Here is a 14,784-nt window from a genome sequence, read left to right on the forward strand (position 1 = left end):
CACCTCGTAACCTAGCTGGGAATGGACAGACTGAAACCACTCCCCTATCAACCAGTCATAGGTACTGGTGACAAAGCACCTCGTAACCTAGCTGGGAATGGACAGACTGAAACCACTCCCCTATCAACCAGTCATAGGTACTGGACAGACTGAAACCACTCCCCTATCAACCAGTCATAGGTACTGGTGACAAAGCACCTCGTAACCTAGCTGGGAATGGACAGACTGAAACCACTCCCCTATCAACCAGTCATAGGTACTGGTGACAAAGCACCTCGTAACCTAGCTGGGAATGGACAGACTGAAACCACTCCCCTATCAACCAGTCATAGGTACTGGACAGACTGAAACCACTCCCCTATCAACCAGTCATAGGTACTGGTGACAAAGCACCTCGTAACCTAGCTGGGAATGGGACAGACTGAAACCACTCCCCTATCAACCAGTCATAGGTACTGGTGACAAAGCACCTCGTAACCTAGCTGGGAATGGACAGACTGAAACCACTCCCCTATCAACCAGTCATAGGTACTGGTGACAAAGCACCTCGTAACCTAGCTGGGAATGGGACAGACTGAAACCACTCCCCTATCAACCAGTCATAGGTACTGGTGACAAAGCACCTCGTAACCTAGCTGGGAATGGACAGACTGAAACCACTCCCCTATCAACCAGTCATAGGTACTGGTGACAAAGCACCTCGTAACCTAGCTGGGAATGGGACAGACTGAAAGCACTCCCCTATCAACCAGTCATAGGTACTGGTGACAAAGCACCTCATAACCTAGCTGGGAATGGACAGACTGAAACCACTCCCCTATCAACCAGTCATAGGTACTGGTGACAAAGCACCTCGTAACCTAGCTGGGAATGGGACAGACTGAAACCACTCCCCTATCAACCAGTCATAGGTACTGGTGACAAAGCACCTCGTAACCTAGCTGGGAATGGGACAGACTGAAACCACTCCCCTATCAACCAGTCATAGGTACTGGTGACAAAGCACCTCGTAACCTAGCTGGGAATGGGACAGACTGAAACCACTCCCCTATCAACCAGTCATAGGTACTGGTGACAAAGCACCTCGTAACCTAGCTGGGAATGGACAGACTGAAACCACTCCCCTATCAACCAGTCATAGGTACTGGTGACAAAGCACCTCATAACCTAGCTGGGAATGGGACAGACTGAAACCACTCCCCTATCAACCAGTCATAGGTACTGGTGACAAAGCACCTCGTAACCTAGCTGGGAATGGGACAGACTGAAACCACTCCCCTATCAACCAGTCATAGGTACTGGTGACAAAGCACCTCGTAACCTAGCTGGGAATGGGACAGACTGAAACCACTCCCCTATCAACCAGTCATAGGTACTGGTGACAAAGCACCTCGTAACCTAGCTGGGAATGGGACAGACTGAAACCACTCCCCTATCAACCAGTCATAGGTACTGGTGACAAAGCACCTCATAACCTAGCTGGGAATGGACAGACTGAAACCACTCCCCTATCAACCAGTCATAGGTACTGGTGACAAAGCACCTCGTAACCTAGCTGGGAATGGGACAGACTGAAACCACTCCCCTATCAACCAGTCATAGGTACTGGTGACAAAGCACCTCGTAACCTAGCTGGGAATGGACAGACTGAAACCACTCCCCTATCAACCAGTCATAGGTACTGGTGACAAAGCACCTCGTAACCTAGCTGGGAATGGACAGACTGAAACCACTCCCCTATCAACCAGTCATAGGTACTGGTGACAAAGCACCTCGTAACCTAGCTGGGAATGGGACAGACTGAAACCACTCCCCTATCAACCAGTCATAGGTACTGGTGACAAAGCACCTCGTAACCTAGCTGGGAATGGGACAGACTGAAACCACTCCCCTATCAACCAGTCATAGGTACTGGTGACAAAGCACCTCGTAACCTAGCTGGGAATGGGACAGACTGAAACCACTCCCCTATCAACCAGTCATAGGTACTGGTGACAAAGCACCTCGTAACCTAGCTGGGAATGGGACAGACTGAAACCACTCCCCTATCAACCAGTCATAGGTACTGGTGACAAAGCACCTCGTAACCTAGCTGGGAATGGACAGACTGAAACCACTCCCCTATCAACCAGTCATAGGTACTGGACAGACTGAAACCACTCCCCTATCAACCAGTCATAGGTACTGGTGACAAAGCACCTCGTAACCTAGCTGGGAATGGACAGACTGAAACCACTCCCCTATCAACCAGTCATAGGTACTGGTTACAAAGCACCTCGTAACCTAGCTGGGAATGGGACAGACTGAAACCACTCCCCTATCAACCAGTCATAGGTACTGGACAGACTGAAACCACTCCCCTATCAACCAGTCATAGGTACTGGTGACAAAGCACCTCGTAACCTAGCTGGGAATGGGACAGACTGAAACCACTCCCCTATCAACCAGTCATAGGTACTGGTGACAAAGCACCTCGTAACCTAGCTGGGAATGGACAGACTGAAACCACTCCCCTATCAACCAGTCATAGGTACTGGTGACAAAGCACCTCGTAACCTAGCTGGGAATGGACAGACTGAAACCACTCCCCTATCAACCAGTCATAGGTACTGGTGACAAAGCACCTTGTAACCTAGCTGGGAATGGACAGACTGAAACCACTCCCCTATCAACCAGTCATAGGTACTGGTGACAAAGCACCTCGTAACCTAGCTGGGAATGGACAGACTGAAACCACTCCCCTATCAACCAGTCATAGGTACTGGTGACAAAGCGCCTCGTAACCTAGCTGGGAATGGGACAGACTGAAACCACTCCCCTATCAACCAGTCATAGGTACTGGTGACAAAGCACCTCGTAACCTAGCTGGGAATGGACAGACTGAAACCACTCCCCTATCAACCAGTCATAGGTACTGGTGACAAAGCGCCTCGTAACCTAGCTGGGAATGGGACAGACTGAAACCACTCCCCTATCAACCAGTCATAGGTACTGGTGACAAAGCACCTCGTAACCTAGCTGGGAATGGGACAGACTGAAACCACTCCCCTATCAACCAGTCATAGGTACTGGTGACAAAGCACCTCGTAACCTAGCTGGGAATGGACAGACTGAAACCACTCCCCTATCAACCAGTCATAGGTACTGGTGACAAAGCACCTCGTAACCTAGCTGGGAATGGGACAGACTGAAACCACTCCCCTATCAACCAGTCATAGGTACTGGTGACAAAGCACCTCGTAACCTAGCTGGGAATGGACAGACGGAAACCACTCCCCTATCAACCAGTCATAGGTACTGGTGACAAAGCACCTCGTAACCTAGCTGGGAATGGACAGACTGAAACCACTCCCCTATCAACCAGTCATAGGTACTGGTGACAAAGCACCTCGTAACCTAGCTGGGAATGGGACAGACGGAACCCTTCTGTGGTAACAGACAGGGGAGATTTGTAATCAAATCTAATTCCCAGGAATGGGGTTCATATGAACCACAGAGACTGTGTGTGGGATAATAACATGGCCGTGTCCAACCCTGCTTGTTCCCTCGACTCCGCTACCAACCACCAATCTCCAACAGGGCCCTTAACCTGTATCACTAGACACCTCATAGTGAGCTACAGGTAGGAATCAGCAATGAATCCCAATAATGAGACACCTCTGGGGAGGGGTGTCAGCAACATTTAAAAAATATATATAGTGTTTTATGATAAACCGTTTTTAAATCGTTTTCAAATCAAGACACCAACTTAGACTTTACCGATTTTGATGTGATATTTAAGTATTGTGTGAAATGATTTGACGTTATATGAAAGTACCGCAATTTATGTTTCTAGAAACGTATCGCAATTGAGAATCGATTCACATTTAGATGGAATATTTTACTATTTTAGCTGCCAGAGCCAGTCTACCTCTGAAAATAACATACAGTCCTTGGACCTTGAGGAGTAACGGGGGCAGCAATCAGCAGTAGAAACAATAACAAAGCGTACTCCCTGCCCGTTTCGGTAAAAAGCTGAGGGATGGGGCTGGAGAAATGTAACCATCCATGATATCAACATTATAGTTTTAACCATGTTTTGAGGATATACAATGTTTGTTTATATTTACTGACAAACATTGGAGTAAAAAAAAAGCTTATATTTTGGGTTCTGATGGGGTACGACAGTTGAACTAAGCTCATGAGGCATTTATAAGTGAATTATTCAGGAAACAATGGGTACATATCTTAATGTATAAGTCCCTAAATGGATGTAACAACTGCTGATTGCCCCTTTAAGAGAACATATTGGGCTAATCTAATAGGAGATATTGAGGACTACAGTATTTCAGGCATTGTCATTGGATGCATTTGATCAATTGTTAACGTTTTGTTGATGGTCCACTCTTGATGTTCTACACGTTACAGTGTAGCTTCAGCCATTCCTACAGAACAACTCTTTCTCCTCCTCTTTCACTCCATAAACTGCATCCTCCTCTTTCTCTTCCTCCTCTTCTTTTACTGTAACATCCTCCTCCTCTTTCACTCTGAATGCGTCTTCCTCTTCTTTCACTGAAACGTCTTTCTCTTCTTCTTTCACGGTAACAGCCTCACCCTCTACTTGTTGTTGTATTGTAACATCTTTCTCTTCCTCCTCCTCTTTCACTAGAGCTTCTTTCTCCGTCCAGCAGACCTCCTCTTCTTTAACAGGAGGAGAGTAGCTCAGTGAACTCATGGTCGGAGATGTTAGCTAGCTAGCATTAGCGACTAGCCTAGTTCTAAGTTAACTTAGCAAACCAGCTAGCTGACAAACAACGTAAATATATCATTAAATGGTCCAACAAGTACATACGACAGAAGTGTGTTTAATACACAGCGACTAATGTACACCAAAACAGTGTAAAGAGCGTGAATGTTGTAGCTATGTTTGCTAGAAAGCTACCGAGGTGTCTGACTAGCTGTTGTTGTTGAAGGAGCGTCCCGTCCACTAGATTATACGTCACACTGGCAGCATCGCCTGAACCTAAAAGACGCACATCGCCATCTGCTGACTGGAGGGCAACGCAGTTGATGAACCAAACGTTTATTTTTCATTTATCTCATAAAGTTTAATATTATATTAAGTCGTTCAAAGAGAAGCATGTGTTAATTGATTCGTGTTTAATGAGTGAGAATTTAAAACAAACTTTACACTCACTACATATTTTCATTGAACCATACTTCTGACATGGATCATTTTGACCCCAGAGGCATATCTTTTATCACAGCCAAAATGTGGTTTATTCAATTCTTCCCATTTTTAATGACTTTGTCAATCACCTGGTTCTTAATAAATCTAAATCATGGTTTAGTGTTTCTGTATCAAAATGGACTTTTAACAAATTCAAATCCTTTGGAGTCATTTTGACCCCAGCCAAAAGCACCCCAGATAAAAGCACCTTTGACGTTTATTTCAAATAAAACATTTTATCATACACTTGTTTAGCAAATGTTATTGCGGCTGTAGCGAAATGCTTGTGTTTCTAGCTCCAACAGTGCAGTAGTATCTGACAAGTAATATCTAACAATTTCACAACATATACCCAATACACACACATCTAAGTATTTGAATCTAGGTTTCTCTGTAGACATGATCCATCCCACCAGAGGGTGGAGGGGAACCTGTATCAGCGGTTTAGACCAGATAGACACCTGCAGACACACAGTATAGTGCCTCCCATGTACTCTGCTAAGATTGGAATTTTCTATACCACGTATCACATGACTGTGTACAAAACTGCCAATGGTAGAAAACTCTGCCAGCAGTAGAAAACTCTGCCAGCAATATACATACAATACCCCAAAATTACAATCCCAAAACAGGTTTTTAGAAATCTTTACAAATGTATTTACTTAAGTATTCAGACCCTTTGCTATGAGACTCAAAATTGAGTTCAGATGCATCCCGATTCCATTAATCATCCTTGAGATGTTTCTACAACTTGATTGGAGTCCACCTGTGGTAAATTCAATTGATTGGACATGATTTGGAAAGGCACACAGCTATGTACAGTTAACAGTGCATGTCAGAGCAAAAACCAAGCTTTGAGGTCGAAGGAATTGTCCATAGAGCTCAGAGACAGGATTGTGTCGAGGCACAGATCTGGGGAGGGTACCAAAAAATGTCTGCAGCATTGGCGGTCCCCAAGAACACAGTGGCCTCCATCATTCTTTGATGAAAGAAGTTTGGAACCACCAAGACTCTTCCAAGATCTGGCCGCCCGGCCAAACTGAGCAATCGGGGGAGAAGGGCCTTGGTCAGGGAGGTGACCAAGAACCCGATGGTCACTCTGACAGAGCTCCAGAGTTCCTCTGTGGAGATGGGAGAACCTTCCAGAAGGACCATCATCTCTGCAGCACTCCACCAATCAGGCCTTTATGGTAGAGAGGCCAGGCGGAAGCCACTCCTCAGTGAAAGGCACATGACAGCCCACTTGGAGTTTGCCAAAAGGCACCTAAAGGACTCTCAGACCATGAGAAACAAGATTCTCTGGTCTGATTAAACCAAGATTGAACTCTTTGGCCTGAATGCCAAGTGTCACGTCTGGAGGAAAATTTGCACCATCCCTACGGTGAAGCATGGTGGTGGCAGCATCATGCTGTGGGGATGTGTTTCAGCAGCAGTGCAAATTGTCCACTGATATTGGTATAACTTCTCACCCCTTGTGGCTGTATGAAAGTTAATTTCCCCTCAGACACACATTTGTTCTTTGATATAATGAAGGTCATTTGTGTAGAATGTACTTTTCCCCACCTCTTTATTTTTTTCAAGAGAAAAACTGCTGATGAACAACCACATTTCTAAATGACACCTGGTCTATTCTTCTATTCTAACTCTCAACAGTAAGTTTAGACCCCGACTGATTTAAATATATATATATATTATTATTTATTACATAAAACACAAGGAAGGGGTAACATTAAAGTATTAGAACATGATGGACAAACAATACAGCATCAAGACACTATCAAACATGTATCAATCTGTCCACAACAGAGCCATCCTTATGTGTGAGGGTGCGTGTGCATGATAGTGATATAAAATATATGTCATAGTTTCCTTTTTCATGATCACAATCTAGTGAAACCCGAACCCTCCAAGATCCCCCCCGCCACAGTTCCCCAATAGCTGTTCCTCAAACCTCCAAGATCCCCCCCACAGTTCCCCAATAGCTGTCCCTCAACCCTCCAAGATCCCCCCACAGTTCCCCAATAGCTGTCCCTCAACCCTCCAAGATCCCCCCCACAGTTCCCCAATAGCTGTCCCTCAACCCTCCAAGATCCCCCCCACAGTTCCCCAATAGCTGTCCCTCAACCCTCCAAGATCCCCCCACAGTTCCCCAATAGCTGTCCCTCAACCCTCCAAGATCCCCCCCACAGTTCCCCAATAGCTGTCCCTCAACCATTCGAGACCCCTCCCACAGTCCCCCCTAATAGAAAAAGACAATTAATTCCATTCCCCACCCCCAAGAACCCCCCAATGCACCAACAACCAAGAGAATGAACTAAAGAGAAAAAAGGAAAAGACAGAAGAAAACAGCAAACAATGCAAAAAAATTATAAAACAAAATAATACATTTAAAACAAAGGACATCAAGGACAACTAAAATCATAACAGCAATGCCAACTGTATATGTTTTTGTGCATGTCTGGCACTATTACATGTATGTGTGTGTTCTTGTATGTGTTTGTTTGAATGAGAGTGTGTGAATATGCATGTTCCAACACATGCACGGCATCAGCCTCAGGCACACCGGCATTAGTTGTAAAAACACTGCCACTTAGTGTCATTCAAATGTACTTTTTATTATGTTTGATTTTGACTTAAAAAAATTAAAAAAACTTTTATCTTTTGACCATCTCCTATCATCTACCATGAGGTAGTCACCTGGAATGCATTTCAATTTACAGGTGTGCCTTGTTAAATGTTCATTTGTGGAATTTCTTTCTTTCTCAATGCATTTGAGCCAATCAGTTGTGTTGTGACAATGTAGGGGTGGTATACAGAAGAAGCCCTATTTGTCTCTATTATGGCAACAGCTCAAATAAGCAAAAAGAAATGACAGTCCGTCATTACTTTAACACATGAAGGTCAGTCAATACGGAAACTTTCAAAAACTTTGAATGAATCTTCAAGTGCAGTCACAAAAACCATCCATCGCTATGATGAAGCTGGCTCTCATGAGGATTGCCACAGGAAAGGAAGACCCAGAGTTACTTCTGCTGCAGAAGATAAGTTCATTAGAGTTAACTTTGAAGACAACAACTATGCCTATGAGATGGTTTGGGATGAATCGGACCGCAGAGTGAAGGAAATGCAGCCAACAATTGCTCAGCGTATGTGGGAACTCCTTCAAGACTGTTGGAAAAGCATTCCAGGTGAAGCTGGTTGAGAGAATGCAAAGAGTGTGCAAAGCTGTCATCAAGGCAAAGGGTGGCTACTTTGAAGAATTTCAAATATAAGATATATTTTGATTTGTTTAACACTTTTTTGGTTACTACATGATTCCATATGAGTTACTTCATAGTTGTGTTGTCTTCACTATTATTGTACATGTTTTACATTTACATTTTAGTAGAAGCTCTTATCCAGAGCAACTTACAGTAGTGAATACATACATTTCATGCATTTTTTTTTTTTTTTACTGGCAACCTGTGGGAATCTAACCCACAACCCTGGCATTGCACACACCATGCTCTACCAACTGAGCCACAGGGAAGGCCAACTTAGACAACAGTTAAAATAAAGAAAAAACATTGAATTTGTAGGTGTGTCCAAACAATTGACCGGTACTGAATATGCATTGTGGAGGAGAACTGATCCTAGATCTGTACAAAGGCATAACATCTACAGCAGGAACAACTGTCTGTGTTAAAAAGGCCCAGCTGGATTGAATTGAGCTATTTAAAATGACATATTTGAATGTGAAATGATTTGTTCTGTTTGTCAATACAAGACAGGGTCTGTGGAGGCTTGGCCTATTAGTGGTAGATTTGGGGGATAATTTGAGTTGGAATAGTGATAGATTTTTGGAGGGACCCTTGTCACTACAGCCAATCAGTGAGCAGCGTCCCTTCCCCCACACCGTAGGCAGTTCTGTTACTCACAACACTTCCCCTGCTTTCCTCAACAATGGAAAAGCCCACTGAACTAAAGCCTTGACATTTTTTACAATTAGGAAATAATATTTCATGTTTTACTCGTACATCAGCCAGCATTGTGAATGGTTAGGAAATAATATGTCATGTTTTACTAGTACCTCAGCCAGCATTGTGAATGGTTAGGAAATAATATGTCATGTTTTACTCGTACCTCAGCCAGCATTGTGAATGGTTAGGAAATAATATGTCATGTTTTACTCGTACCCCAGCCAGCATTGTGAATGGTTAGGAAATAATATGTCATGTTTTACTCGTACCTCAGCCGGCATTGTGAATGGTTAGGAAATAATATGTCATGTTTTACTCGTACCCCAGCCAGCATTGTGAATGGTTAGGAAATAATATGTCATGTTTTACTCGTACCTCAGCCAGCATTGTGAATGGTTAGGAAATAATATGTCATGTTTTACTAGTACCTCAGCCAGCATTGTGAATGGTTAGGAAATAATATGTCATGTTTTACTAGTACCTCAGCCAGCATTGTGACTGGTGTCTGATGCAGTGACATACTAGACCATGGCAGTAAATCTAATACTTAGGTGGTTTTAGTCATGCATGAAAGGTCTGGTGTGGTTCTGTGGTTATAAGTTACTGACCTTGGAATACAATTCTGGCCACACTGACAGGGTCTGAATCAAACCCAATGACCACCTGGTACACTGGCAGGGTCTGAATCAAACCCAATGTCCACCTGGTACACTGACAGGGTTTGAATCAACCCAATGTCCACCTTGTACAGTGACAGGGTCTGAATCAAACCCAATGTCCACCTGGTACACTGGCAGGGTCTGAATCAACCCCAATGTCCACCTGGCACACTGGCAGGGTCTGAATCAAACCCAATGTCCACCTGGTACACTGACAGGGTCTGAATTAAACCCAATGTCCACCTGGTACACTGACAGGGTCTGAATCAAACCCAATGTTCACCTGGCAGACTGACAGGGTCTGAATCAACCCAATGTTAAGGGGAGGGAAGATTGGTCAAGAGGGTGATGACTATTGTTGTTCTACTGCCTGATTGTTATGCAACAACACTGTTTACAAAAGCTTTGTTAAATCAGCACAACAGTTTTCAGCTGTGCTAACATAATTGCAAAAGGGTTTTCTAATGATCAATTAGCCTTTTAAAATGATAAACTTGAATTAGCTAACACAACGTGGCATTGGAACACAGGAGTGATGGTTGCTGATAATGGGCCTCTGTACGCCTATGTAGATATTCCATAAAAAATCTGCCGTTTTCAGCTACAATAGTCATTTACAACATTAACAATGTCTACACTGTATTTCGGATGAATTTGATGTTATTTTAATGGACAAAAAATGTGACTTTCTTTAAAAAACAAGGACATTTCTAAGTGACCCCAAACATTTGTTACACCATGTAGGAGCAGTATAGACCTAGTCTGTTCATTATATACATCTACATGATGTATTGTTACACCATGTAGCAGCAGTATAGACCTAGTCTGTTCATTATATACATCTACATGATGTATTGTTCCACCATGTAGCAGCAGTATAGACCTAGACTGTTCATTATATACATCTACATGATGTATTGTTACACCATGTAGGAGCAGGATAGACCTAGTCTGTTCATTATATACATCTACATGATGTATTGTTACACCATGTAGGAGCAGTATAGACCTAGTCTGTTCATTATATACATCTACATGATGTGTTGTTACACCATGTAGGAGCAGTATAGACCTAGTCTGTTCATTATATACATCTACATGATGTATTGTTACACCATGTAGGAGCAGGATAGACCTAGTCTGTTCATTATATACATCTACATGATGTATTGTTACACCATGTAGGAGCAGCATAGACCTAGTCTGTTCATTATATACATCTACATGATGTATTGTTACACCATGTAGGAGCAGTATAGACCTAGTCTGTTCATTATATACATCTGCATGATGTATTGTTACACCATGTAGGAGCAGTATAGACCTAGTCTGTTCATTATATACATCTACATGATGTATTGTTACACCATGTAGCAGCAGTATAGACCTAGTCTGTTCATTATATACATCTACATGATGTATTGTTACACCATGTAGGAGCAGTATAGACCTAGTCTGTTCATTATATACATCTACATGATGTATTGTTACACCATGTAGCAGCAGTATAGACCTAGTCTGTTCATTATATACATCTACATGATGTATTGTTACACCATGTAGGATCAGTATAGACCTAGTCTGTTCATTATATACATCTACATGATGTATTGTTACACCATGTAGGAGCAGTATAGACCTACAGTAGCTGGCTACTTATTTAGATTTAGTTTGACAGAATAAAACTGCCTTAAATGTGCTGTAGTAAATTATTATTTAGTTAAATCCATTTAAAATAATCTTAGTCTGAAAATAAAATGTGATCCTCAACTGCGTTTCCCTCCAGTCAGCAGACGGCGATGTGCGTCTTTCAGGCGATGCTGCAGCGTGACGTATAATCTAGTGGACGGTTCTTCATAAACAGCTCGTCAACCACCTCGGTAGCTTGCTAGCCAACATAGCCGAAAGATTCAAGCTATTTATACGCTTTCGGTCTATATTAGCTACTGTGTTTTAGACACACTTCTGTCGTATCTACTTGTTAACCTATTTCATTTAATATTACGTTATTTTTTTATTAGTCAGCTATAGTATCTGGCTGGTTAAGTTAGCATTAGCCTAGTCGCTAATGATAGCTAGCTAGCTAACATCCCCGAACATGAGCTCCCTAAACTACTCTCCTCCTGTTAAAGAAGCGGAGGTCTGCTGGACGGAGAAAGAAGCTCTGGGGCTGAACATTGTCGTGAAAGAGGAGAAGGAAGAGGAGGATGTTACAGTAAAACAAGAAGTAGAGGGTGAGGCTGTTACAGTGAAAGATGAAGAGAAAGACGTTTCAGTTAAACAAGAGGAAGAAGAGGAGGATGCAGTGTTTGGAGTGAAGAAGGAGGGGGAGATTACTGTCACATTGAAAGATGAAGAGGAGGAGACAGGAGATCTGATTAACACCAGTAAGTACCGCCTTCAATTAGTTTTTAACTTTGGATATTCGGAGTTGGCTCGTCAATACCTCTTCAACGGAGGGCCCTGGGATGATGACTGATATGTCTAGAATCAGACGACGTAGAGAACAAGCTACCCCTTGTTTTCTCCGTTCCGTTTCCAAAAAGTGGCTTAACATATATATTTGAGGAGGGTCTATCTGCTGACCGCAGACTGGGGGGTCACTGCATGTAGTGATTTTAATGTAGTGATGTTTTACTACACACCGTGCCCCCCAATAGAGCCATGTGAGAGTTGGGTTGGCTACACCAAAGATTATGGATATACTGACAAGATGTCTCTCTGTCCTAACAAGGGGAGTCGTTGTCCACAAAGCTGCACTGTGGGTTGTCTATCTCCCACCTATCCTGTCTTTGGATTGGTGGATACATTTTATTATTGTAATCTATTATTTATATTCTATGAGGGTTGTTGACGTCAACCTCCTGTATTCAATGGAGAGAGATGCTAAGCTACTAGCATGAATATGCATAGCGATCTGGAGAGAACTCCTATAGTGTTTTATCAAAGTTGGCGGTATGTCACGTGTCCACATAACAACTTAATCATTACGAAACTTCTGTTGGATCAAGTAAACCTCACGTAGCAAATAAGCCATTCATTTTGTTGTTGACCAAATTCAACACTTTCCACATTGGGTTGATAATTGTTTCCACTTGGATACAACCTACTGTAACCTACTGGCATGACCTAGAGAGTTACAACCTACTGTAACCTACTGGCATGACCTAGAGAGATACAACCTACTGTAGCCTACTGGCATGACCTAGAGAGTTACAACCTACTGTAACCTACTGGCATGACCTAGAGAGTTACAACCTACTGTAGCCTACTGGCATGACCTAGAGAGTTACAACCTACTGTAACCTACTGGCATGACCTAGAGAGATACAACCTACTGTAACCTACTGGCATGACCTAGAGAGTTACAACCTACTGTAACCTACTGGCATGACTTAGAGAGTTACAACCTACTGGCATGACCTAGAGAGATACAACCTACTGTAACCTACTGGCATGACCTAGAGAGATACAACCTAATGTAACCTACTGGCATGACCTAGAGAGATACAACCTACTGTAATCTACTGGCATGACTAGAGTTACAACCTACTGTAGTCTACTGGCATGACTTAGAGAGTTACAACCTACTGGCATGACCTAGAGAGATACAACCTACTGTAACCTACTGGCATGACCTAGAGAGATACAACCTACTGTAACCTACTGGCATGACTAGAGTTACAACCTACTGTAGTCTACTGGCATGACTTAGAGAGTTACAACCTACTGGCATGACCTAGAGAGATACAACCTACTGTAACCTACTGGCATGACCTAGAGAGTTACAACCTACTGTAGCCTACTGGCATGACCTAGAGAGATACAACCTACTGTAACCTACTGGCATGACCTAGAGAGTTACAACCTACTGTAACCTACTGGCATGACCTAGAGAGTTACAGCCTACTGTAGCCTACTGGCATGACCTAGAGAGTTACAACCTACTGTAACCTACTGGCATGACCTAGAGAGTTACAGCCTACTGTAGCCTACTGGCATGACCTAGAGAGTTACAACCTACTGTAGCCTACTGGCATGACCTAGAGAGTTACAACCTACTGTAACCTACTGGCATGACCTAGAGAGATACAACCTACTGTAGCCTACTGGCATGACCTAGAGAGTTACAACCTACTGTAACCTACTGGCATGACCTAGAGAGATACAACCTACTGTAACCTACTGGTATGACCTAGAGAGATACAACCTACTGGCATGACCTAGAGTTACAACCTACTGTAACCTACTGGCATGACCTAGAGACACAACCTACTGTAGCCTACTGGCATGACCTAGAGAGATACAACCTACTGTAACCTACTGGCATGACCTAGAGAGATACAACCTACTGTAGCCTACTGGCATGACCTAGAGAGATACAACCTACTGTAACCAACTGGCATGACCTAGAGAGTTACAACTTACTGTAACCTACTGGCATGACCTAGAGAGATACAACCTACTGTAACCTACTGGCATGACCTAGAGAGTTACAACCTACTGTAACCTACTGGCATGACCTAGAGAGATACAACCTACTGTAACCTACTGGCATGGCCTAGAGAGATACAACCTACTGTAACCTACTGGCATGGCCTAGAGAGATACAACCTTCTGTAACCTACTGGCATGACCTAGAGAGTTACAACCTACTGTAGTCTACTGGCATGACCTAGAGAGATACAACCTACTGGCATGACCTAGAGAGATACAACCTACTGTAACCTACTGGCATGACCTAGAGAGATACAACCTACTTTAACCTACTGGCATGACCTGGAGAGATACAACCTTCTGTAACCTACTGGCATGACCTAGAGAGATACAACCTACTGTAACCTACTGGCATGACCTAGAGAGATACAACCTACTGTAACCTACTGGCATGACCTAGAGAGATACAACCTACTGTAACCTACTGGCATGACCTAGAGAGGTACAATCTACTGTAACC

The sequence above is a fragment of the Salmo trutta genome, unplaced genomic scaffold (genome assembly GCF_901001165.1).
Source record: "Salmo trutta unplaced genomic scaffold, fSalTru1.1, whole genome shotgun sequence".
Taxonomy (NCBI): domain Eukaryota; kingdom Metazoa; phylum Chordata; class Actinopteri; order Salmoniformes; family Salmonidae; genus Salmo; species Salmo trutta.